General features: G+C 47.2%; 1 protein-coding gene, 1 non-coding gene and 1 pseudogene across 2 annotated transcripts in view; 1 reads left to right on the forward strand and 2 right to left on the reverse strand.

Annotated features, from left to right (window-relative positions):
• The window catches only part of LOC119439895 (very long-chain specific acyl-CoA dehydrogenase, mitochondrial), a 444,311-nt gene that overhangs the window by 56,676 nt on the left and 360,612 nt on the right, over window positions 1-27,023 (forward strand). The gene's annotated exons all lie outside the window — the stretch shown is intronic.
• Window positions 342-2,373, reverse strand: LOC125942890 (uncharacterized; annotated as a pseudogene).
• On the reverse strand, window positions 24,627-24,713 carry Trnastop-uca (transfer RNA opal suppressor (anticodon UCA)). The gene has a single exon. It is a non-coding gene; the product is annotated as a tRNA-Sec (tRNA).

The following is a 27,023-nucleotide window of genomic DNA, read 5'->3' on the forward strand; positions in this document are numbered from 1 at the left end:
AACCAGCCCAGACCAACACACTTCTTCAATTCTTAAGAGTACATCCTGTCATTTTTCCCATGCTGTGATAACGTCAGTGGTGTGGTCATATGTACAAACAGCTGTTTACAGCATGATGCACTAGGAAAGCTACTACTGGTGCATAACATGTCAATTATTTATTATGTCATTAATTTATTATGAATCACTGTTTAAGTCCATGTTGTCATATTCCCAGGTCTGTGATATTATCAATGTATTGTTTCTTAGAACAAATATTAGTATGCTCAAGACATTCAACGAGTTCATGCTATTTGGTCATGCTGTGATAATGTCACTGATGTGTTCATTTTTTTATTGGGTTTTACGTGCCAAAACCACGATTTGATTATGAGGCACGCCGTAGTGGGGGACTCCAGAAATTTCTACCACCTGGGAATCTTTAAAAACCTAAATCTAAGCACACGGGTGTTCTCGCCTTTCGCCCCCATCGAAATGTGGCCGGATGTGTTCATTTAAAGAAGCCTGTGATGTTTAATGTGTTCAGATATTTTTTATGTCGCTATACGTTGCAGGAGTGCAAGTACTCAATTCTGTCGTAATATTCATAACTGAATTTGTACAAATATTTTATTCCTGTGTGCCGTTATGCAATGTTGAGCATATCTTCCTTGGTGCATTTCAGAAAGTTGTCACAGTTGTTAAAGCAATGGTATTACAGAAGGAAACGTGCAATAAAGTTTTGCCTTGTAGCTGTGCACTTCAATAAAATCCTCCTAAACAAGCTTGCATGAACTACGTATGGGTGCAACTGTAGCCAATGCTCCCACAGTCCAACACAAAGCATGATATATATTGACTTGTAAAGAGGGGTTATGGAGGAGGATATCGCAATTTCGGTGCCTCACCGCCAAAGCATCAAGTGGGTAGCCCTGAAAAGGGCTGTTTGTATTGATGGCGTTGTCTGATGGTGAATTGGCTCGAGTTAGCCACTCGTTGCTTGTTTGTTTGCATCATCACGTTGCGCGGCGACTCCTGGGAGCTTCCATTGCCAAGGCACTTGGCCTTCATCATTGAAGTAATTCAGGAACTCCTGTCGCACCGCATTGGCCACTCTAGTACAGTTATGGGCCTTTGATTTCTCCAAACCAAACACTGCAGTGCTTTCTGGTCCTTGTCTCCAGGTGCCACTGCTCACAGTTCCAAACATGTCTTGGAAATCCGCGTAGCCAGGAGGACAGTACGTAGATGCAGCATTTGAAGAAAGGAAGTTGTGCAGCACGCATGTCGCCTTCACAATGATGTCTGCATTTTTGGGCTCCATGTTGATCTGCCTCTCGTATATCCACCAGCGAGATACAAGAATGCCGAAGGCATTTTCCACGCAGCGTCTGTCAAAAAACAAAAGAAACATGATTTCTGTTGTTGGATTGCACCTATAGTCACAGTAATTGTCAGCAAAGCAAATGTTTCACAAGATGGCATACAAAGAACGATTGTACATTATTGAAAAATGAATAGCCCATTTATTTAAAAGGATAATTTTGGCTTTAGTGAATACTACTCATCCGAAAAGTAAGGACCCATCGCTTTGGTGTAGTATGCACAGATGGTGGCGTTATTCAGTCCCTGCCAGTGATAACCTAAACAGAACTTAGGGGCAGATTTGCGCGTTATCCTCAACTTGTAACAAGGCACCTTCCTTGCTGCAGCAATTGCAACATTGCACAGGAAAAGAGCATAAGAAACACGGCTAAAATAAATTTGTTTACCACACCTCACTCGCTCTACCCTAAACACCTGTGAAAGTTGTGGCAGAGAACATAATTGAGCTTACAGTTAAACTTAATAAGAAAGAGATCTTTATGTGCCGGGTACAGACCTTGCACGACTGAGGCGGTAGTTGAAGATCACCTCCTCAGGTGCAGTCCGGCTCCCTGGCAGTGGCCTCATGAAATCTGGGCGCAGCTGGAAGGCCTCATCGCCAACAAACCACATGAGGACAAACTCTTTCCGACCTTGGGAGCGTGGCCGCTCGTGGTAGATTAAGCTTGCCCTCCTGGATTCGCTTGCCGATAAGGGAATCTTTGAAAATTCCCCCATCACTGAACCTCCCAGGTGCACCCACATCAACTAGCCGGAAAAGGTACTGGCTGTCAACCACAGCCATCAATACAATGGAATGGGTTCCCTGAAAGCAATGAAACAACTGTCACAAAAGTACTTGTCATAATAGCGACTTATATTACATAGCACTCAGCTGCATTAGTGATCAGCATCCATAAAATCAGGTGAACATTTTGGTCTGTAACCTACTTTGCATGCATTACGTGCAAATTTGATATCCTCTTGTCCTTAAGTCTCACCCTATCCCTTCTATGAATAAGAAATAGATGACCCTATAGCAGCAAACATGCCATAGGCAATGATGCAATTTCTTGTTACATACCTTGTTATTGAAGTACATACTTCCAGCATTACGTGGACATTTCATCTGCACATGCTTGCCGTCGACTGCTCCAAGGCAATTCGGGAACTGCCAACGGTTTGAAAACCCAGTGGCGATTTCTCGCCACTCTTCTTCTGTTGGTGTCTGCATAAAAAGCAATTTCAAGTTTGACATACCACGTTGTGCAACCATCACACGGTAAACTTACTCATGCTTTTTTAACATTATGGGCCACTCCTTTCTGTGCATGTGCATCTGCTATGGTATTACACCACCTAGTGGCACAAACTCCATAACATGTTCAAGGTGGCAGGCGCTGTTATTTACTCAACCATTTCAAACTTCTGCCATTTAACTTTGCATGAAACATACAACCCAATGGCACAAATAAAACTCCTTTTCAACAAACTCAGAAAAGTAGTAGGTAAATGAATTTGAAAGTGCCACAAGCGTAAACACAGCTGTTGTGTTTCTGCTATGTTTGCTGACATTAACTAGACCTGCTTTCTAGACACCCTACAAAAGCTATTATGAACACCTTTGGTAAGGGTAAGCATGAAATAACGTGCATTAAAATTTACCCATCGCTATATATACCTGATCTATGCTGTGAATATGCCATATGTTTACCTTCATGTATAGAGGGACCAAAACCTTCCACAGCACACTGCAGGTTTCATGGATCACATTTCGTGCCGTCTCGATACCCACACGGAATGCCATGGCTGCGTCCCTCATCAGCATACCAGATGACAGAAACCTGAAATACAAATGAATGCGCAAACGAGGGTGTCAAGAAACGCAACGCGATGTCGCTAACGTACAATCCATGCATGCGCAACACAATATTTCGAAGTATAACGAGCACACATCACGAACAGTCCCATCCTCACAAATGAAAAGCTGTGCAAGCACGGTTACGCAGCCAAATGGTCCTACCGCAACGTCAGCGCGAGGCGCTCTCCAGAAGAAATGGGCGCCCTCGAGGGGCATTGCTCCTTCGTAAGATCCTCCCGCACCAAGCTGTGCAGCATGTCGAAAGTCTCCGGTGACATTCTGTAGAACATGCAGAAAAGCGATTCATCGCCGTTCTTCATGAGTTTCATCTGTAAAATGCAGCGAACGTGTATTCAGTTTCAGCATTGTGACGTGGTTGTCTTGCCGCACTTACTGCCGTGAAAAAATTAAATTATAGGGTTTTACGTGCCAAAACCAGTTCTGATTATGAGGCACGCCGTAGTGGGGGACTCCGGAAATTTGGACCACCTGGGGTTCTTTAACGTGCACCTAAATCTAAGTACACGGGTGTTTTCGCATTTCGCCGCCATCGAAATGCGGCCGCCGTGGCCGGGATTCGATCCCGCGACCTTGTGCTCTGCAGCCCAACACCATAGCCACTGAGCAACCACGGCGGGTCTTACCGCCGTGAAAAACTCGCTCTCGTCCGATCGCTTCGTCCATGTCGGCCGCACCCAGTACTTTCTCGAGAAAGCCCGCCTTCTCTTTAGAATGAGCAGCAGCTTCAGTGCAGCTAACTTCCTTTGTCGTTCCATTCTACGACGTAGGAAACGAGCAGGACGTCGCCAACAACACACGCACACAGCAGCCAGCACAGAACACCCATACAAAGTTGGCAGCCAGCAGCTGACACAGCGAGCAAATAAAGTAATGTTTATGCACGTGCTTATAAAAAAATACTGCAAGACAATGATAAAAATTTTATGTATTCATGTGCAACAAAACATCTTATTTTACACTGCATACCGCTGACAACGCGCCACATTTGGTACGAGTAGACGCCCTCATGCCATGGAGCAACAATGGAGATCGCTCGCTGAAGCAGTCGCGTGAAGTTCGCGCGAATGGGGTTCGCGTGAAAGTGCAAGCGACAGCTTGCGCGAAGGCGATCTACTTCGCGTCGCTCGTCGCTGTCGTTTGCATTTTCGCGCATGTGGGGTTTGGCCTTTATCGCGCATCTTCGAATGTTTCTTCACGGTTGTCTTCCGTTTGTATTTACTGCAAATGGAGATACGTGCGTGTCCGCTTTCGCGGGGTACAACCGAAGGCAAACCAAACCTAAAGGTTGTCACGAACGATATTTTGGGATTTATTCGTTTGAACACGTGTTAGCATTCGCTAGTTGTTGCACGCGCTAAACTGATGGCTATCTGGTTTCAAATCTCTCAAAGGGTGACCGCTTGTTATTCGATAATTGTTTATCGCTCACTGCGGCGCGATTACATCTGTTGCCGGGCAGGCGCGTATATACACAAACGATGCTACCGTTTTGGGGTTTCCTTTTTTGGAGACCACGAAAGCTCTATCGCACCTTGTTTGCGATAAGACGAAGGCTTCTCACTTGTTTCGGTTTTCGGACGTGCACACAACCATTTTTCAGTGCGCTTATCTTCTTATTCATGAATAAACATTGTGTATTTTACAACACAAACTATTTTCTCGTCACTTACGATCACTCTAAAAATTACGACCATTTTTTTTTTCGAAATTGGTTCTTTCGAAGAATTTAAATCAGCAATTAAAGAAATCGACCCTGGGGTGTCGCACTTAGCAAAAATAAAAATCGACCCTCAAAGGGATAAGCATTTTATCGTAATGTTTAATGTCGTAATTATTTACAGAGAATAAATTCTTCCAAAGCCTTTTTCGGGCAGCAAACAGCCTGCGAACATAACGAAAGTAAGCTTCCTACAGTCCCTCCGCGAAGCATATTCCTGTCTCGCGGGAGCTACAGCACCGCTCAGTACCCTTGAATTTTTAGCAGACGCTTAAAACAACACACGCGCACAAATGAATGTAAATAAACGCGACATTTTTTTTCGACACACGTGCGTTACTTCGCAATTACTCATCCAGTGCTCCCACAGCAACTTTATTGCTCAGATTAAAAAAAAAAACGCAGTCAAGAGGGCTCAGTGCATTGCGAAACGTGCTTGTCGTATCGGAAAAGCCGAAACTAGAAATGAGCTCGCGATACCACAATGCCCTAGAACACGATTTTGAATTCATAAAGGAACCAAAATGTTTGGTTAAACTGACCTGCCAAATCTCTCCGTTCCACTTGCTGAGTCAAGCGGAGGTGGACGTGTGTAAACAGGTAGAAATATCGATGGCACATACGCAGGATAGTTCACAACTTTGTTTATTCTGTTGCCAACGAAGGGTCGGCTGCAGATTCTTCAGTTTTCGCTTGGTTGCCATAGTCCCCCGTCAGGGCTACGCAACACAATTACAGCAGACCAACATTATCACACTTTCTCATGTGAGCGGCTGTGTTGTGGAGAATGCGTACCGAACACGCGAACGGCCCGTATCCAGCGCTCTCGCCTTTCTCCTTCATACGACCGGGATGGAAATCGGTAAAACTGAACGTTGTTATTCAGTCCTTCACGTTCATGGCAATTTACTACGCAACGTCGTATGCGGCGTTTCTTCGTAGCGCGCGGAGCTGTCGCGGTTGCCGTCGTCAACAAGAAATTTATGGCAGTTCAGCGGCGCGTCCGATTAGCTCTCATTCTGGGTGTTAAATGCGCAAAATATTCGCAATATGAACGAAAATTTAGTTAAATCGTTGTTTCGCACTCGTAGCTCCTTAGGCAACTTAGCAAGGGAGTTGCACTTTGCACTACTCAATTATTACCTCTTCGCACCGGCAGGTGGCGCTACGCGTCTTGCAAAGCTCCAGAGTCTGACGTCTATAGACCTTTTCAGTAGAGTGTACTAGAATATCTTTTCACAAACCGACGTTTGAGCAGCGCCATTGACCGACACGAGCGACGTCTAGCGTCGCCTCCATTTTGGACTGTGCGCCTTGCGAGAGCAGGCCGGCCGCACTTCGGTTGTGTGATCTTCGCCGCGCATTATTTCGATTGTTTTCTTCCGCTTTGCTTGTCTTGTGCCGCTTGACTTGATACATGTTTCACGTGCTCGCGTGAGCGCTCAGTGAGCGTGGCATGGCAACAGCAAGCCCAGCCAGTGGATGTGGTGTTTCTTCGTCGGTAGCGGCGGCAGCCGCGTCTGCTTCGTCGAGACCTGGCGTGCTAATCAGCGGTATATTTCATTGTTATTGCTGGGCACATGTGACCGTATCGTCGATTGAATCTGATCACCATTACGTTTCGCGATTGAGGGTTGCCTCATTTAGCGAAAGCAGGCGCGTACGTAGCTGTCGGGCAATGCTTATAGAACCAGGCGCCGGCGGCCCGACGACGCGTGTCAGTGGTTGGTAGATATGCGGTGGTTACTAAATACGCTTCCGACGCAACTGAACAGCTCAATCATGCAAAATTTATTGGATCTAGTGCGGTGCAGGGTGCTTATAACCAAATGTCAAAGCATAAAGCGTGGCGATCGAGCAGCGCGGTACCTGCAGCGAACCGACGCGCGGCGGTGATCACAGATGCCAGCGCGACTGATACAGCCCAGGTGCTAGATTTTTATTTTTAGTATGTATTTATTTATACATACTGTCAATCACAATAGGGATTATAACAGGACTTGTTATAAAGATATATTTGTTTACCTATTTTTTACGTTTGTTTACCTGGAATGGCTTTTCTTTCGAATGTCTGAATTTGGAACAAGCTTCGCTCACGGTGAACCTTAACGTAGATCGTGCGCGAAGTTTGTATTGAAGATATCGCGTACGGCAAGAATTGTTCGTGCGCGCTATCTCTGAAGCGAAATAAGCCAATAATATTGCAGCGTTAGGGCCATCTCTGCTCTTTCTCTTGTTTCCCTTACACCGTATCACTGTGCTATGTTCATAATAAAGTAATGTCGAGTCTTAACAATTGTCGAATAAATACATATGCATATGACTGTAAACCACTACTGACCGTGAGTGAAAAGCGCTTAGTGGTCAGCGAAGCAGTCTCTGCACGCACGTAAGTATTTCACTTTATTGACTGTGCGAATTTATTTTTTTCGTTACTTTTATTCTTGCAAGCATGATGCTATTGTCCGCGTACCCATGCGAATACCGGTTTTTTTACGTTCTTACTTGCGCGGGCTCATTTAGCGCGTTTCTACGGCACGAACTCTAACACTGGCGATAGGCCGCACTGATGAGGTTGACACGCTCGTTTTTGCATTCTCTTGCTGCCGGCCCAAGCACATAGACAACGCTCAAAGATGGGTGAGCTCGATGCAGCACCACACTGTTGAAGTTAATTACCTTTATGGGCAGGGCCGCGCAGGGTGCGTGTGAATGCAGAGACAATGTTCTGGTGGACACAGGGTCTGCATACATCTTCCATAGGACACGATTTTTCCAGATGGTTGCGAAGTGTATTTACCGACTAGTTCTCTCGCAGAGTGCTCCAGTTTGTCTTATACCGGTGTCACACGGCCACTTTTGATAGCGATCGAGACCGATCTAGATGGGAATGTTCGACCGCGATTGGCTCCCTTCCGTAGATTGAGCAAAGAAGCCAATCGCGACCAAGAAATTCGACCCATATCGGGCTTGATCACGATCAAAAGTGCGCCGTGTGACCCCCGTATTAGGCACTGGAATGAAGTCGTGTTTGAAAGAATAACAAATGTAGCCTCTTTCACTACATATGAGAAAATATTGCATGGAAAAGCTGACAATTCTCGCAACCTGTTGGGAAATGTGCCGAAAAGAGTTTACCAAAATGTGTTATTTTACTTATGTGTGCCTTGGTTCACATTAGACTGAAATGCCAAGTCCTCAGGTGATGCAGGAAACCGGCGAAGCGTGAACATACCACATCGCGGCGGTGGTCTCGCGGAGTGCTTAGTTGTGGACACACTTAGTCCCCAAAATCGATATTTTCCGCTGGTTGTTTGTGCACCCATAAACTGCACAGTACTGGCCTGTAGCCTTTTGATGAGTATATATGCCATTATTTACGAGCGTCAGTCATTCGTGACAAAAATAAACGGAAACATCGAAGGAAAGCTACCACTCCGCAATGCAAGCGCAAGGCAAGCTCACAGTCCAGACCGAACAGGCAACACTGACACATACTCTCCACGCCAGACCGTCGGGAGCGCCCTCGTGAAAACGTCTATAGGAGGCGTTGGTGTGGTTCAAGTACTGTGCTTGAAACGAATGACGCAGCTGTGGTGGCAGAACGCCCTGAGGCCTCAGTTTGTGCTCTGTGCTTGAAACGAGTAGTGCAGCTGTGGTGGCAGAACGCCGTGAAATCCGTGCTGTGCAGACGCTCGAAATATCCAATTATGGTGCATCCAGACGAAGGACCGAATCCGGATTTTTAGCGGACGCGGACGACTATGCCACGGACCGTCCGGCTGCAGGCGCATCCACACGGCGGACGAAACCCTAGCAGACGACAGCGCCACCGAGCCGGATTACTCTCGACCGCAGCCTCTGCGCTGGCTAGCAGCAGACTGGTTTGAGAGTTTCTTCCTACAAAATGGAGGCCAGCTAAAAGCGACGTTTGGGTAGAGTGTACATAATCTATATTATAGTACACTCTAGTTTGGGCAGTTTGGCCGCGATGGCTGTTCTTATGTTCGAGATTGACGAGGACTTTGATTTGTTTCCACGAAAACGGCGTTGTTGGCGGAAAGACTGGATGGGAAGGAAATAATTGGGGGTCCAAAACCTGCTCTACGCAGAGCTCCTGAAGACTGACCTCGACGAATACTGGAGGCTGCATCGTGTAAGCAGAGAGCAGGGGCCGTATTCTGAAACGTTCGCCTAGGCGAAATTTCTTTTTTCGCTTTCAGGCGTGCGCTGATTGGCTGTTGTAGCTAAATTGGATGAGCTGATTGGGTGGTTGAGCCCGACGTCATTCAATTTTGCTCAACCAGCCAATCAGCGCGCACGCTGATTTCGCCTAGGCGAACGTTTCAGAATACGGCCCCAGTTTCTGCAACTGCTGTCGCGCGTGGGGCCCCGCATACGAAGGGAGAATACCGTTATGCGCCGTTCTATATCAGCGGAAACCACGGTGTAAGAAATATGCTCTTACACCGTGTTGCAGGTCACACTGCGGTACCTTGCTTCAGGTAAGTATCACACGTTTACAAGTTATTAGAGATCGCCGTGGTAAATGTATATCGCTTGAAAACTGAGCTTGGTGCTGATCGAAGGCCGCTACACAAGTGTCTTTAAGTGCGTTCGTGTGGTAGTGTAGAAGCTCAATCGCGCTCGAAATATTCAATGCAGATCCAGAGGGTTCACGTGGAAGGGGTATCACGAGTGCGCACAAGTTTTGTATGGCCATGCTGTCGGCACCGACTTTCTGCATAAACATGCATGAGATAATATTGATATGTTTACACTTAACTGCACCACTCAGTGTGATTGGTTTTCGCTGATACTCTATTCATTTACTGCTCTAAAACAACCAGATATCAGATGTATTTGTACACGTCCTACTTTTTTGTAGTCTGCTAGCGAGCAGTTGACTGAGATTTTTTTTTTCTTTGCAGGAGAGTCACTATTTCCTGATTGTGATGCTGTCCGCATAAACTGCACGGCTGAGGTCCCACAAAGTGGGAAACTCTTCCACGATGTGGTTGAAATAAAAGGCGGCATCATCGCACAAATTAATTGTTCATCGAAGTGAACGAAACCAGGAGCTATGAAGCACTGAAACCAGGCGCCAGCAAACAAAGTACTGATGCTGACTGCAATGCGGGTGTCCTCGAGCAGGAGAAAAGTGTACTGGTTGCCAGACATTGCGTGTTTATAAGTTAAAGCTGCGGCTTTACCCAGCCAGAATCCGGATGTGAAAAACGGCTTGGCGTTATCCGTCCGCGCGCCTCCCGGACGAGGCGCGGACGAGGCAAATCGCTGATGTGAGGTCACGTGACATCCAGACGAAGGACCGAATCCGGATTTGCAGGGCCGGACGGCGCGTCAGGAGGGAAACGCCGAACGAATCGTTTGAGACGCGAAACGTGAACGATCTCCGAACCACGATGACGATGATCCGAAGAAACCTCGACGGGAGTAACACGATAGTTCACAGGGGATGTTTGTTCGTTAATAATGTAGGGGCCAAGGAAGCGCGATTCAAACTTCTCGCACAAACCGGGTGTATGAATGGGCGTCCAAAGGAGCACTTCATCTCGAGGACGAAAGGAGACGTCTCGACGAGAGATGTTGTAACGTTGCTTGCGGTCTAGTTGACTGACTTCTGTATTGAATCGAGCACGGTCACGACATTCGTGAAGCCGCGAGACAAACTGTTCGGGTATACTGGCCGAGGTGTTAGTTAGGGCAGTTAAGAAAGTGGCGTCGATGGCGAATGTCGGCGAACGGCCGTAAACAAGGTAGAAGGGTGAGTAGCCTGTAGTTCGCTGGATAGCAGTGTTGTGAGCAAACGTCACAAAAGGTAAAAGTTTGTCCCAGTTGTCGTGTCGTGGCTTGGCCCGATATACATTGATATCATATCTGTTAGCGTGCGGTGAAATCGCTCTGATTTGTTTGAGGGTGGTACGCGGATGTCGTCTTATGAACTGTGCCACAAGCTCTGAGTACTTCTTCGATCATTGTTGACATGAAAGTCTTGCCGCGATCACTCAACAGTACACGAGGTGCACCCTGACGCAGCACAACGGCATCCAAAAAGAAGTTGGCAACGTCTGAGGCCGAACTAGAGCGTAAAGGCGCCGTCTCTGCGTACCGTGTGAGGTGGTCGACAGCTGTCACGATCCAACGAAAACCTGCTGGCGTTATGGGCAGAGGTCCGACCAAGTCTATTCCAACGATGGCAAACGGTGTCTCGGGACATGGGATGGGCTGTAAAAGGCCAGCAGGAGGTGAAGTCGGTCGTTTCCGCCGTTGACACTGAACGCAAGAAGCGACGTACTTGGCCACATAGGTAGACATGCCTGGCCAAAAGAAACGGCTCCTAACGCGGTGGTACGTTTTGTGGAAACCCAAGTGGCCAGCAGATGGGTCGTCGTGAAAGGCTTGAAGGATTTGTGTGCGCAGAAAACATGGAAGAACGGGTACCCAGTGGTTTCCGTCAGTGTTGTAAATGTAGCGGTGCAGCACATCATTCTCAAGCTTGAATAGTCGCAGTTGTCGACGTAATCTGGCATTCGGTGCAGAAATAGTACCGCACAGTCGGTCGATGATGCTGCTGCAGTAGGGATCAGAACGTTGACACGAGGCGAACGTGCCGCGATTAGAAGATGTCGTGTCAGTAACAGCTAGTGGTAATAACGTAAGGGGAGACATAGTCTCATCAAGTGGCGCGGAATGGAGAGACGTGCTCGAAGATAATAGTGGAAGCGGGCAGCGAGACAGAGCGTCGGCATCTTGATGTTTTTTCCCAGACTTGTACACAACGTCAAAATCGTACTCTTGTAATCGGAGCACCCAGTGACCAAGGCGTCCGACAAATTTTTCAGTGACGACAACCAGCATAAGGCGTGATGGTCGGTTATGACAGTGAAGTGGCGTCCATAAAGATATGGTCGAAATTTTTGTATGGCCCAAACTACTGCGAGGCATTCCTGTTCTGTGATCGAGTAGTTCTGTTCAGCAGCCGTTAATGTGCGAGTGGCATAAGCAACAACTCGCTCTCGTGCAGTGGTATCACGCTGTACAAGAACAGCACCAATCCCATGGCCACTAGCGTCGGTGTGCAAACAAGTTGGTGCGTTCTCATCAAAGTGACACAGGACGGGGTCGGATGTCAAGGCTTGCTGAGGGCTTGGAAAGAAAGTTCGCAGTCGTCTGTCGAAGTGAGAGCAGTGCCCGACGTCAGCAACTTGTGCAGCGGCGACGCCATGGCAGCAAAATGACTGATGAAGCGGTGGAAGTAGGAAGCCAGGCCCAAGAAACTTCTCAACTGCTTTTGATTTTCAGGGCGAGGGAAGTGAATCAAGGCAGCAACCTTGTCAGGATCTGGTCGAACGCCACCTTTACTGACAAGGTGGCCCAACACTTTGATGTTCTTTCGGGCAAAATGACATTTCTTTGTGTTGAGTTGGAGTCCAGCGTTAGAAATGCATGTTAAAACGTCGTCCAAACGCTCAAGGTGCCGAAGAAAAGTTGTAGAAAAAATAACGATGTCATCTAAATAACACAGACAGGTCTTCCACTTAAGGCCGTGTAAAACTGTGTCGATCATGCGTTCAAATGTTGCAGGAGCATTACATAAACCGAAGGGCATCACGTTGAACTCGTAAAGTCCATCTGGTGTTGCAAAGGCTGTCTTGTCCTTGTCCGCTTCGTGCATGGGTATTTGCCAGTACCCAGATCGAAGGTCGAGACTTGAGAAATATTCAGCGCCCTGGAGGGAGTCAATGGCATCGTCGATTCTTGGCATCGAATATACGTCTTTGCGCGTGATCTTATTAAGTGCTCGATAATCGACGCAAAATCGTACAGAGCCGTCTTTCTTGCGGACCAACACAACAGGAGACGACCAAGAACTGGACGATGGCCGAATGATGTCTCTTTTAAGCATGTCATCAACGTTGTCCGCAATGATTTTTAATTCTGCGGAAGACATGCGATACGGGCGACGGCGTACAATCGAAGAGCCTTCGGTTTCGATGCGATGCACAGCAACGGAAGTGCGTCCCAGAAGCTTGGTGTTAACGTCAAATAAGGCGCTGTGTTTCTGCAGTAGGGCCAAAAGGTCTTCTTTCTGCGCAGCAGTCAGATCGGGATTTATCGCGGCCGTTAAAGAAGTGGACGCAGCATGATCGTCAGTTGTGGTAGACAAAGCTGGTGAGTCGGTGTGAAGGGGTACTAGTGAAAGACGTTCGGTGTCAGTAATGCAGGTCACAGAGGTGCCCTGCAAGAGCACTACTGGCGAAGAAGTAGGGTTATGCACAGCGATCAATGCTCTACCGTCTTGAAACCGCACCAGGCTAGGAGCAATGCTAAGCCCACCAGATATGCAGTGACCGATCGGTGCAAGGAACACATCACCATTTACAATCGTGTCGGAAGTCAGTGTTAGAACATGCTCACTGCCCGGGGGAATGAAAGAGTCAGTACACGTGACGAAGCGCAGGCTGTGAGCATCGACAGCGGACGAAGATTTAGTGTCCGTCATATGAATAGTTCGCTGACGGCAAGATATGAAAGCTGACGCTGAGGACAGAAAGTCCCATCCCAAAATCATGGCGTAGGTACACAAAGATAGCACGGCAAACTGAATATGGTGAAGGATGCCATCAATGAAAACACGCGCAGTGCAAACACCGGAGGGCTGAAGAAGAACTGCATTAGCACAACGAAGGGGAGGTCCATTATATGGTGTCTTCACATTTCGCAATCGAGAACACAAGTCAGTACTAATAACCGAAAGCGATGCACCCGTGTCAACCAAGGCTTCAGTCCGTATACCTTCAACAAACACCACAAGTACATTTGACGGGCGCTCCGGAGGAGTTTCAAGTTGTCCAAAGGATGCAGCTTTCCCTCCTGAAGCTGCACTATTTAGTTTTCCGGGCGGTGATCGGAGGACGAAGTAGTCGGTCGAAGAGGGGAAAAGGAGCGTCGCATCGGTGATGAAGAGCGACGACGCTGGAAGCGCAATGAACCGGCAGCGTTGAATTCCTGCGGAGATGGGGAACGTCGAGCTTAATAATTGTAGTACGAACGCCGATGTTGTGGTACAGGCTCAGAAAACTCATCCCTTTGAAAACCGTCATAGCCATGCCTTTCATCTTGCTGACGGCGACGGCAAAACCTTGAAATGTGGCCACGGATGCCGCAGTAGTAGCAAACAGGCCGAGGTGGGCTCCACATGTTGTAAGATTCAAGAGGTGGTGGTCACGCAGTGATGGGATTCAGGGACCCGTGCATTGCAGGCGCCTGCTGAGGTGGCTGCTGCAAGGGTGGCACCAGGGAGGCAACCTGAGCGTAAGTTGGCGTAGGGATGGGATGCGGGTTCGGGGTTAGCGGGCACGTCACAGCAGCTATCTCTTCCCTCACGATATGGCGTAGGCCGCCACCAGGAGGTGTCTTATGAACTTCCGGAGAGGTCGACGAAGCTTGGGTGTGCAGTTCCTCACGGATTATGGAGCGAATCAGAGCACGTAGCTCGCTATCGTTGGACGCCCTGAAATCAGACGTGTCGGGGTATAAGCGGATCATAGTAAGCTCATCCAGGCGCTGACACGTACTGATGATGTCTGCGACGGTAGTGGGGTTCAGCACAACAAGAGCATTGAATGCGACAGTCGCAATACCCTTGAGCAGGTGGCGTACACGGTCACTCTCCGCCATCGAGCTGTGCACGCGGCGGCAGAGCGCAAGGACGTCCTCTATGTACGAAGTGTACGACTCTCCTGTGTGCTGAACACGCTCAGCAAGCTTCTTTTTGGCGATATCGGAGCGGACAGTTCGTGAAAATCTGTCGTAGGTGAAGTTTAAATGTGCTCCAGTTTACGAGATCGAGTGCATGGTTGGAAAACCAAGTTTTTGCGACGCCGGTGAGATAGAAGACGACGTGCCGCAGTTTTGCAGATTCGTCGCAGTGATTAAAATCACTCACGCGCTCGTATTGCTCCAACCAGTCTTCAACGTCACCACCGCGAAGTCCAGCAAACACCGGTGGATCCTATTGAGGGGTGGTGACTGTCCAAGAAGGTGTTGCCGCTGGAGCAGGCAAGGGGGATGGCGCGGTATTGGCCTGCTGGTCTTGGGACATGGTCGAGTGCACTGGGAAGAGGCGGCGACCCGAGCGGAGCTCCAGGGATGTAGCGTAGGTGAAGCTGAAGCGAGACCGGGGGCGAGAGGACCAAGGAACCGGACAGCACACTCCACCACTTGCGAGACAACGTTTAGGCGGTCACTCTCTCCTTTATTCTCTCAAGCGAGAGCCCCACCACCAGACCAAGAATGGTGATGATGAGTATGTACAGATGAGAATATGAAGTGTATGAATAATGCTCACAATATATACATGCCTAGCATGTGTTATAAGACAATGTCTACCATGAGAAGATTGTAAGGAGTGCCCCAGTACTGCTCCCAATCTGGCATTCCACGTTTTGCATGCCCTCAGTTAGCATGATGACAATATGGGCCCATTTTCTTCAAAGTGAGCTGCTATTCTGATTGCAAAATGAGGAGGCTAGCTAAGCTGGTTTGTTCTTTGTGTTTTGTCAATTTGATGAGAAATTCTTGGCAATGTTCTTTTGAGGTGCTTTTAAAAGATGTTAAGCCTACCAAAAAACTGCACCATTAGCAGTGTTCTTTGGTGGTGACAGAAAAGTCTAAACTGCAGACGACTAAGTTGGTCATGCCCGCATTTTTGGAAAATTTAAGAGCAATATCGGCACCCACAACGATACAACTGGGATTGAGCCATGGATGGCCACATGCTTTCTGCACAAATTATAGGCCCTTACGCAACATCAGTGAAGAGCCAACAGGCCAACGTGCTGTGTTCCCTTCGACCTAGGCAGTCTACAGTTCATTGTTGTCACAACAGCTGATCGCCTCGCAAGTTCACAGCCTGTGCATTCTGCTGCTACTACGGTCAACTCGTCACCCATGCACAACACTTCTAGTTGCCCTAGTGGTAGTGCCGTTGCTTCTAAATATTGAGTAACCACACATTGTAGGCTACAAGGGCATTGTTGCACTGCATCTCATCTCCATGTGTGTTGTGTTGCTGTTTGCATACATGTCCTTGTTGATAAGTGCTCTGAATTTTTTTCACTACTGCAATGTCTCGACTGCACTGTGGCAGTGTTGTATGTACTATCGATTAACCTCCATATACACAACTGCTTTGATCATCAATCTTCAAAAATGCAACCTTCATGCTGCTCCTTCCTTCACAAGAAAGCTAGCATATCAAACATTATTCTTGCCCCAACTAGAATTGGCAGGTTCAATTTGCTCACCTCACCGGGCATATCTAATCCACATTCTTGAGTATAGCCAAAACTGTGCTGCATGTTTAATCGCCAGGGACTGCAACCAACATTTGAGCGTATCTAACATTATGTTGTCATTGTCGCTACCATCCTTGGAATCATGCCAGAATGTAGTGTCGCTTTGTCTGCTACATAAAATCATTCATAGTGAGCTGTCGTCCACCTTGCCTCTTGCGTGTCCATCCCACACATCTAGGTGCTTGCACAATCGCATTAGCGTCCAGCACATTTTTGGTCGAACTAATGCCTTTGACTTGTCTGCTTTGCCACGTGCCATTAGGCATTAGAATGGTCTTCTCGATAACATTGCCGACATTAACAATACTGTAACCTTCTAACAAAAAATCAGTATGTTTGGGTAGTGTTCAAGTGTTTCTATTTCAGTGTATGTAACTTTTTTTATGTAATTATGCAATCGTACTATTCACTTTATAACCCAGCTTTCTAATGGTAGAATTTTACTTCACAATTTTATAATTTCTGTTCTTTTCAAGTTATTGCGTTGATCTTGTGTCGCTGTTTATATTTCTAACGTTGTATAACTTTTTCGCTCCTTTGTTATGCGATGCCCTCCCCCCTCCACGCAATACTCCTTCTGGAGCCTGTGACGTAGATGAATACATAAACCAGATGGCACTACTGTTTCTTGTGAAATCAAAATTGTGTATATTGTTGTGGTTTTACCAATAGAAGCTCTAAATTGTCAATTGTTCTCCTGCAATGCTGGCAATGTATCCATAACAGGCCAGTTGTGTATATTGCCTAGAATTATCGTTCTTAGACCCTGAAAAGTGTGGAATATCCTATCTTCCTGTCTGTCCAGGTCTTTATCCATTTTTCCGTAAACTTGGGTCACTGGGTAATCCATGGTAAAATGGGTAGAGCACTGGGGCTGCTGTGCTGAGGACACCCAGTTCGAAACAAAAATAGGTCAAGAGGCATGGGCCGGGCCGCTCACCAATGACAAAAAAATTTTCTTAGGTGCTGGGCAGATTTGAATCGAATGTCAAGCACCGACTTAGTGGCAACCCTGCTAACAGGCGTAGCATGTCCAGAGGGACTCGTGAGAGAGGATCCCGGCTCATACATGACTGATCTCTGTGGTGGCAATACAATGTCTCTACATTGTTTCAATGCTATCGTATTAGCATCGGCATCATCGTGAAATGGGTTGTGCCAGAATTTTTCTTTCTAAATTTATTCGCCTGTACCTATGTGCGACAGCTGAGCTTCTATCTCAACATTAGTTGATCTCAACTGAAGTAATGTATATATAGCCTTAGCTATAATTTCTAATGAGCATGACTGATTCTCACCAAGAGTAACATCCGCTTCAATTCCTTCACAATCTGCACCTGGCATTATCAAATATGTTATAGTGAAGTGAGTCTGCTACAACTGAGGATCGAACATGTTTTCAGTTTCAACCAAACCATGCCAGTCAATTTCATGAAAGTGGCATTACAGAATTCACAGGCATTCAATTGCACAATGCATGCTTATAGGCAATTTTATATTCAGTTCATGGCAGTTGCCATCTTGGGCTGTCATCTAAATTTTGTGCATAGTGACGTCAAGTTTACTTAATCCTGGAACGTTAAAAACACCTGTGCACTGACTCTAGGTTGTTACAGCCAGAAAAATGGGCATGTGAGCAGCCATGGTGAGGGCGCCCCAAAGCTCCAGTAAATAGGGTGCCTGCATGCGCTCACCCCCCCCCCCCCCTTCACCATTCAGTGCAGAGTAGGGACAACTGCGTCATTTGCAACTGAACAGAAGTTACAAAAACAGAGTTCCATAGAAAAATTTACTTTACTTTTCATTAATTGTACATAATGACGGGAGTCTGCAGTCAGGCATTCCACTCACTAAGGCACATGGAAACAAAACAGGAAAACAAAAATGAGTAGCTCATGAAAAATTAAGCCCTCGAACATGCAATATACATCCATCACCTGTGCACCATTAGCCCGATTACAACTTTTCTATTACTGTGCAAATATAGCTGTAGCCATTTGCCTTTGCACACTCAACTTCTTTCAGTGGTTTATGTGTTCAATTCATTAGATATCTTTAGTGGCACACCTAATTTTTTTTAGAAGCTCAATCACCACATACCTGTGATGCTTTGTTTCCCAAGCACGAAATAATTCCAGCAACCTCATCACGTTATCATGGCAATCTCTTAAAAGTCACAATTTTATTTGGTCGTTTTGACAAGATTGCCAAGCTGATTAAACATGAATTGCACTGAATCCTTCTAGATAATCTCAACTCTTTCCTTGATCGGCACCAGTATATCAAGCTTTAAGTTGACAACTTGACGCATCACTTTCATATTCTTCAGGATAGGTAGGTTATCTTTATGTTTGCTTGGATTGTTACACATTTTTGATGGCAAGCGCCATGAACACTTCCAAATTTTGCGAGAACTTTCATTTTTCAACTTCTATTTCATCAGTGACTCCACCACACCTACCGGTGTGATAGTTTTCTTTACATACAAGGAGTATGTTATACTTTCACAAGCATCATCCAAATGTGGTTCACGTTTAATGCATTAACCAGACATGGTAAAGCAACATTTGGCGGCAGTTGCAGCAAATAGAGCAATGCAACAGTCAGAAAAGCAACCAACTTGCGATTGTACAGCAAAATCCCATATTTGCAGCTACTCTGACGCCATTGCTGTAATATAATATGTAGAAAACAGACAGCCTAAGCTAATGATCAAAGAACCGCTCAGTGACAACAGAAATTCAGCCATGTGATCAAACAACCGCTCAGTGATCCACAGATCCAGACGTGATGCTGCAGCAACTGTGGAATTCCTTTCACGTGTTTTCACAGTACACCCATGTGCACAAGAAATCTATCACTATAGGGTATACCATTTGGGCAGCTGCTTTGGTGCTGCTACCACTGCCAAAGTCCTGCACCCCTCATCAGTCAATGGGCACTGAAAGTACTGGATTTCCATGTAAGTAACATGACCACAAATATGATGCAACGAGCGGCTTCTGGTCTCTCCTAAAGAAAAATTTATTGTGATTATATGTGTCACGGACCCGAATATAATGCGAGGCGCGTCCTGAGGCTGGAAACTTCAAGGAAAAAAAGGCAATATCCGTGAAAGTGAGCGATCAGGTATAGGGTGTGTCCTTCTACGTTGAGCTTATTCCAATGACAAAATTCAGTGAGGCACCTGACACAGCCACCAACTCCACACCCCATCACCACACATTCGTGCTGAGCCCCAAACCACACGATGGACTCCCATGTCTCATATGTGAGCAGTGAGTGATAATCCTAACAACATACAGCTTGTTTGAAAGCAGAAACAAACACAAGGGTTCTGCAAACGCCACATTCGAGTTAGGCTATATTCACAGCATAGCTGCAGTGCACGCTTGCTTGCTGTAGAGACTACCATCATAATAAACATGCACGGCATTGTTGACATTGTAGCATCGTCTCAGCGAGTTAAGATACGATTTGTTGCCCTTTTTGCACAAAAGCACGCGTCTCAATTGTGCGAAATTAGGGCACCACAGCTGCACCACTCTTTTCAAGCACAGTACTCAAACCACACATTCAGCGCTGAACCATGGGCGGTCGACGCAGTCACATTTTTGTGACTTGTAGAGAGCAGCACATCCCTCGACGTCCGTTATGCCAAGGCGGACACGGCGACGCCACTTCGACATTTCAATCGTCACTACCTCCGCATTGTCAAGGAACACTGATCACATAACGCAGGTTCCGTATTGCCAGAGCTCACCGAGGCCAAAGCCACACTGCCACACAAGCACTACTCACGGCTTTCCGCCCAAGTAACACAGAAGCTACAACCAATACACAAGCAACGCAAGCACAATCACACACGCAATGTTGAACAACGCGCGGTCAGCGCGGGCCAGAGAACGATCACGTCGAGAACGAACACGCCATCCCATGCCGTCGTCGCTTGGCGCCACCATCGCGCCTTCTCAAAAGTCCCTAATGATCGTGTCCCTAGGTGCCTAGGATCGAGTCAGGTGAGGGATTTTTGTACGACATTTATGGCGTTTTTCACTGGTCGATCTGGAGCAGGATTTTTTGCTCCACGGCTGCGAATCCGCATTTCACTGGTCGAGCTGGAGCGGGTTCGCGCTTTCCACTGGTCGTTTCGGATCAACTCGCTCCTCGCCGGATCGCTCTCAATGCTTTAGTAAACAAGATGAACTGCCTAATGATCTATGCATTACGTACCCACAAAAAAAAAAAAAAAAAAAAAAAAAACTAACCAACTCTTCCCCTACTAGAAAATGAGGGAAAGCGAAGCTTGTCCTGGGTGCAACTAAACTAACGATTATGCGACGGCTGCGACGGAGAGAACGACGTCACTGACGGTATGCCCGGAGTCCGCCGTTGTCAGATGCGTTCGATGTCCCGAATTTGCTCGGCGGCGTAGTTATCAGCATTCCCCCCCCCCCCCCCCCCCCCAGGCGCGGATCCAGGGGGGATGTCCGGATGTCCTGACCCCCCCCTCAGATTTCTGCATCGCCCCCTCGCTGACAGGGGGATGGCCCTGTCGCAAAAAAAAAATATGGCCACCAGCATTCTTCAAAAGTATTTTTCGCGAGTACCAGTGGTATCAGCCATGTAGAAGTAAAGCTAGCTCGCTCACAAGCTTAGTTGTATTCCGTAGGAGTGTGGTGTCCCGAAGTTGCCGTAGTTAATTTTTCTCATGAACACCTTGGACCTCCTGGCGCCGGCCGTGCCTGACTCGTCCCGTCGGTGGCGTCGAATGAACGAGGGGACGTGCCTTTTGCCAAGCACGCCGATGTGCGCGCGAGCGCCTTCGCACCTGATTAACTTAGTTCCCCCTCGGGGTGTCAACGGTTGCCTCATTGGATGTCATCGGTTCCGCGACCAAACTGCTTAATGAAAGAGATCTCTCGCTGAAGTGTTTATATATCAATAATAACAACTAACAGCTAAACTAAGAACTACGCATAGGCAACTTTTTAAAACTGTGATCACAGTTACACGTTGACAATATCCAGCACGAGCACAGTACCGTTCGTACGCTACAAGTTTTTCATTGTAACTTCGCAGTTTTATTGTCGTACATTAAGCATAGGAGGATCAAACCCGCCGGATTCTTTTATCTGAGTGGGCGTTCTCGCGGAGCGGGGCGAAGCGTTCTCGCGGGAGCGTGACGTCAGCGGCCAACGCCAGCGCGCGGGTCTAGGATGGCGTCGCGTGGATAGAGAAACGGGAGCAGATGCGCACTTTTTGTAAAAGGATGACATCGAGTGGGAAACAAAACATGAAGACGCTGGCTTGCGCTCTCGGCTAACACGCCACATCGTTCTTCTTGTAGGTGGCGTCGTGAGTCTTCATACGCGGTGATTCGCATATCGTAAACACCCAGCGTGAGTCTTCATACGCGGTGATTCGCATATCGTAAACACCAAGCGTAGTGGTTGCCGCGTTGGAGCGGGGCGTTACGCCCGTATTCAAGAACGTTCCTCTAGTCAACACAACACCTCGACTCAAGAGGAAAGATAGCACCGCCATCTCTCCAAAGAAGTGGTCACTGATCTTCACGATCATTCACAGGAATTCTTTAAAATTGTCGGGTCTTTATCAGTCGAGAGGCGGCGCTGTGCTCAACAAAGTGGAATAGAGGAAGAGCTTCGAGTCGAGGGCTGTTTGAGAATAGGGGAGTTAGTCCTCCAAAGCAAACGAAGGTGTCTCAGCCGAACACAAGGATCTTCTTATGGAAATCAAGGTGTCCCAATAGAACTCCAAAAACGGACGCGTGCTTACGAATTTATAACCAACCTGCAACAGATCATCCCAAATTTTATTTTAAGAAACAATACAGACTAGATATACGGGGTGTTCAAAATTAAGCTTTATGGTTTTCTTAAAATTAGGCACTGGGAGGCATGGGAAGACCACCTGCCCAAATAAGTTATGTGGCCAGGGGGACACAAAGTGAGATGATAATTATTGCTGTTAGCAGCCGAATTAACTAAAATTGAATAATTAACTTTTTATTGACTGCTGTAAGTGTGTATGTTTGTATTCAAAAGTTAGAGGCAGTCGTGTTTCTACACAGTTTCACTTGGAAGAATTCTTCTAGCATGTCTGTGCTCCGAGATATCCAACTCCATATTTCAATTGTCGTACTGCGCAGAATTATCGAGTCGACGCAAGAGCGGTTTATGCTTTGTGTTGCTGTGGAAGGGAGGCATTTTGAACATTTTTAGGGCATTCACATCTTGATGGGCGAAGTGTTGTCATGAGATTTGTGCATGCAACTTGCAAGAGAGTGAGGATCGGCGCAAAGCTCCTCCCTGGTGTGACGCGGCTTTTGCGTGAGGCGTTGTGTCTGACAATGGGGCGGAGGCATTGGCAAAGATAATAACTGTCCCCCTTCCCCTCACGGCTGGCGAAATGAAAAAAAAAAAATCGAGGAACCCGTAACCGCCGTCGTAACACGCGACCGCGCAGCCTGTAAAGATGGCGGCAGCTGCCATGCCGAGATAATGGCGCGAGCGGAGAAGCCGGAGGGCAGTGCGTGTGCGTAATGGTGACTAGACGACCGGGCGTGGTCCTTGCCTGGGCTACGCAAATAAAGTGACTGCTGATTTCCAAGTATGATAAGTTTTATTGAAATCATGAGCAACAACTGCACCATCAACAGCAGAAACCTTTTTATAGCTATGCTAACGAATATTTCATACTGCTGCTTTCAGTTTGTTGTTGTCATGCACAAATCTCATGACAACACTTCGCCCATCAAGATGTGAATGCCCTAAAAATGTTCAAAATGCCTCCCTTCCACAGCAACACAAAGCATAAACCGCTCTTGCGTCGACTCGATAATTCTGCGCAGTACGACAATTGAAATTTGGAGTCGGATATCTCGGAGCACGGACGCGCTAGAATAATTCTTCCGACTGATACTGTGTAGAAACACGACTGCCTCTAAGTTTTCAATACAAACATACACACTTACTGCAGTCGACAAAAAATAATTGTTCAATTTTAGTTAATTGGGCTGCTCACAGCGATAATTATCATCTCACTTTGTTCCCCCCTGGCCACATAACTTAATTGTACCGGTGGTCTTCGCGTGCCTCCCAGTGCCTAATTTTAAGAAAACCATAAAACTTGGTTATCCGGCACAGCCGATATGCACATGGCTGTATTCGGTAACGTTCTTTTCCTATGGCCTCGGAGAAACCGATACCTGGCTTCGCTACAGGTCTTCTTCCTCTTTCTGGGGTTTCACGTGCCAAAACCAGTTCTGATTGTGAGGCACGCCATAGTGGAAGGCTCCGGATTAATTTTGACCACATGGGTTTCTTTAACGTGCATTAAAACACAAGCACGCGGGCGTTTTTGCATTTCGCCTCCATCGAAATGCGGCCGCCGCAGCCGGGATTCGATCCCGCGATCTCGTGCTCAGCAGCGCAACGCCCTAACGTTGACTGAGCCACCACGGCGGGCTACAGGTGTTGCTCTAGCCGTATAAAACGCGGGTTTGTCGTGAGCATAAACGGTGAATTTCGGTAAATAAGCAAGGCTACAATCATCATCATCATCATCAGTGACGGAAGCTGACCCCCCCTCAGAAAAAACCTGGATCCGCCCCTGCCCCCCCCCCCCCCCCCCCCCCCCATTGCCGCTTGCGATTCTTCAAAATCACATTGCTTGAAAATTAAATCTGTCCGTTACGGTAAGAAAATGAATGGCTCATACCCCGGTAAACGCGGCCTCCCCATTATGACGACAGAAGAGAAGTCAAATTCTACGCTGGAATGATTAGCAGCAACGCAGCGAGCTGTGGAAGACGACGACGAACGCGGGAACAGTGGCACGGGCCCGTGCCGAGGACGAGCACGAGTACAAACCACAGGGCGTCCACGAGCCAGCTGCGGAAGAAGACGACGACGCTCGAGTCAATGCTGATTATGATAGTTTTTGCGTAGACGGACGCCACTAAAATTAGTACCTTATAAACTTGAAAAAGAGCACGTAACAGTCGGTGCCAGCTGCCAGTTCCACGCCGCGCAAAAACACATATAATTCAGGAAGTTATGAGGGCATATATTCCATGAGTAATCACTTTTCAGTACATAGTAATTTCTCCTATCTAATTAGGTCTGAACCATGGTGGTCTGAACCGGACGTTTCTGAATTAAAGTATAGAACAGAGACGTCGAACGAGTCTCTTAAGTGCAGAAAATAAAAGTGAATTACTGCTTCTTGCCATCTCCCACACAGTAATCCAGTTCTTCTCGAGCAGCTGCAAAAATTTCGCCCAGAAGGTGGAATCGAACCACTCTGACGTCAATCAGCTACGGGTTTGAAGCCCGCACCCCGGACCACCGAGGCTCATCTGGGCGCAAGTCTTCCCTTTGATGCGTCTTATATACCAACGATACAGAAGCCCATCAATTGTACGAGTGGTTCTTTCGGGTAATAAAAAATTTAAAGCTCAGCTCAATATCTTACATAAAAACAAGATAAACTACCATGCGTGCTGCTATACTACGCACGTATCTGTATATTTAAATGTAATTAAGGACTCTTTATTGTTGGTTAATTACGTATATTGTCTCAAGGCGCGAATGAATTAATCGCTGACAGTGCCCCCAGCCGCGCCGAGTTGGCGCTCGGGAAGTGCAGCCATGTTGGTGCGCCATATCTCTTTGCGCCTCCAGTCACGGGTTCTGCAGCTCGCCGGAGCAGATGGGCGCGAACTTTGAACTTGCATTGTTACGAGCCGCCGGAAGTGTGTGCTGCCGACACGCGTCAAAACGAAGCCTACAAACTCCTGTAGCAGTATTAGTGAAGCACATGCGCTCCTGTGTTTTCCCGTGGCACGTTTAAGACGACGACGAAGTCTCGCGCCGTGATTGCTTGAGTGTATCTGTTGTTTCACAGACCTAAAACATAACTTTGAAGCTTACACAGCACAATTCAAAGTCAGCTTTTCTCGCGAACAAAATGTGCTGCGAGAAAGACACCGGCGGAAAAATCTTATCTTGCTTTTCAGAGGCCGAGAGCAGCAGCGAAAGCTTCATGAGCATGTTTGATATATGGCAAAGTTTGCATTTGGGGTACCCGTCTTAGTGCTCCTTTGCGAAGAACAGCACCTGACTTCCGCCACATTTTCCTCAGCACCGGCGCACGGGCGCGGCCATGTTTGATCACGTGATTGCGCCGGCATGACTGGCCTTGGGTTGAAGGCCAGCGAAGGAGCCGTACTGCTGTAGTCGTGGGCGACGGTGCGGCAAGCGGCGTTGTTTCGGGTCCACCGATGGACAGCGGCTGGATCGACGACACAAAGCTCTGGCCCATGGTTGAACGATCATGTAAGTGAACCATTGTTTGTCATTTTAACGTTGTATGTGCTCGCGCCGGAGCGCTGTGGCGCTCGATCATCGTGCATGCGCGTCGCTCGTTCGCGCCGAGCGATTCGAGCTCATGGAGGCTTCTTGTGCGGCGTTCACGTCAGTTCTCTAGTTCTTTTTCTTTTTGTGGTTAGTGTGGTGTAATTAAGCTACGATCTGAGCTGTTTGAAGTGGTTGCCCAGCCTCTCGCGCTTTGCTTGACGGCCTCGAATGTGTATGCTTGAGCGCCGAGTGAAAAATCCGTGTCCGCTTGTGTGTTGACATCTCGCTCGCTGGTATTTTAGCTTCCCACATACGTTGAGGCAAGCGTTTTTCTCGATACTGGTGCACTGATCTCTGCAGAATTCACCTGTGCGGCGGGCACGCAATAGTTTCGCGTAGTTGACTTCACAGCGGCAGATTGTGATTGTTGGATCCACTAACTGAATGCCCCCGAACGGGTGTTGTTTCATAGTAAAACCCGTGTCACACGGGCAAGTTCGATCGCAATTGAGCCTCGATCCGAATCCAGTCGGTCGTGATCCGCAAATCGTAATCGAAGTGTCCGATTTCGATCGGAGACCGACGTAAGCAGCTTCTAGCTCAGTGTGACAGAAAACGAGGTACAACGAGAAAGAAAGAGATCCGGAGAAATAACCCTCTAAAAAGGCCGTTTTATTTTTTATGCACGTATAATTTTGAAAATCTGTGTGTTGCGTCGACGCCATGCACGTAGTTCTGAGCGTTTGAACATTCCAAACTCTTCATAGGAGAGCAACACCAGCTTAGTAATCAAATATGTATGAATTATTGAAACTCCAGAACTATAAATTATAAATCCAAACGATCAGTTTAATATTAGACTGTATCTATCGTGTTATTTTAGTTATTTCAAACATCTGCAGATGTCTTGAGGAGTAAATAAAAAATCAGCTTTCTTTCATTGCCTTTTTTTTTCATTCGCGCACTACATGCAAATGTTTCTCCCCTATTTCAGTTGTCTACGACTACATGGTCAAGGCAATCGACCAAGATGGGAAGCCTGCACTGGACTACAGGGGGTTTGCAGAGGGCATCAACCTTTTTGACAGTGGCAATGTTGGGAAAGCTTTGTGTCAATCCAAGGATGGCATCTCAAGCGTAGAGCTGTGTTCCAAGCTGCTGTGTTGGGTAGGGATAGTCCTTGGTTGGACGCCCATCAACAAAGTGAATAGAACATGCCTGAAAGAAAAGGGTGATTCATGTAATATTTATAATGGATTGCTTTTATTTCAACGTAAGAATAAAGGAGTCCACATAAATAAAAAGCACGCACATGG

The sequence above is a fragment of the Dermacentor silvarum genome, chromosome 2 (genome assembly GCF_013339745.2).
Source record: "Dermacentor silvarum isolate Dsil-2018 chromosome 2, BIME_Dsil_1.4, whole genome shotgun sequence".
Taxonomy (NCBI): domain Eukaryota; kingdom Metazoa; phylum Arthropoda; class Arachnida; order Ixodida; family Ixodidae; genus Dermacentor; species Dermacentor silvarum.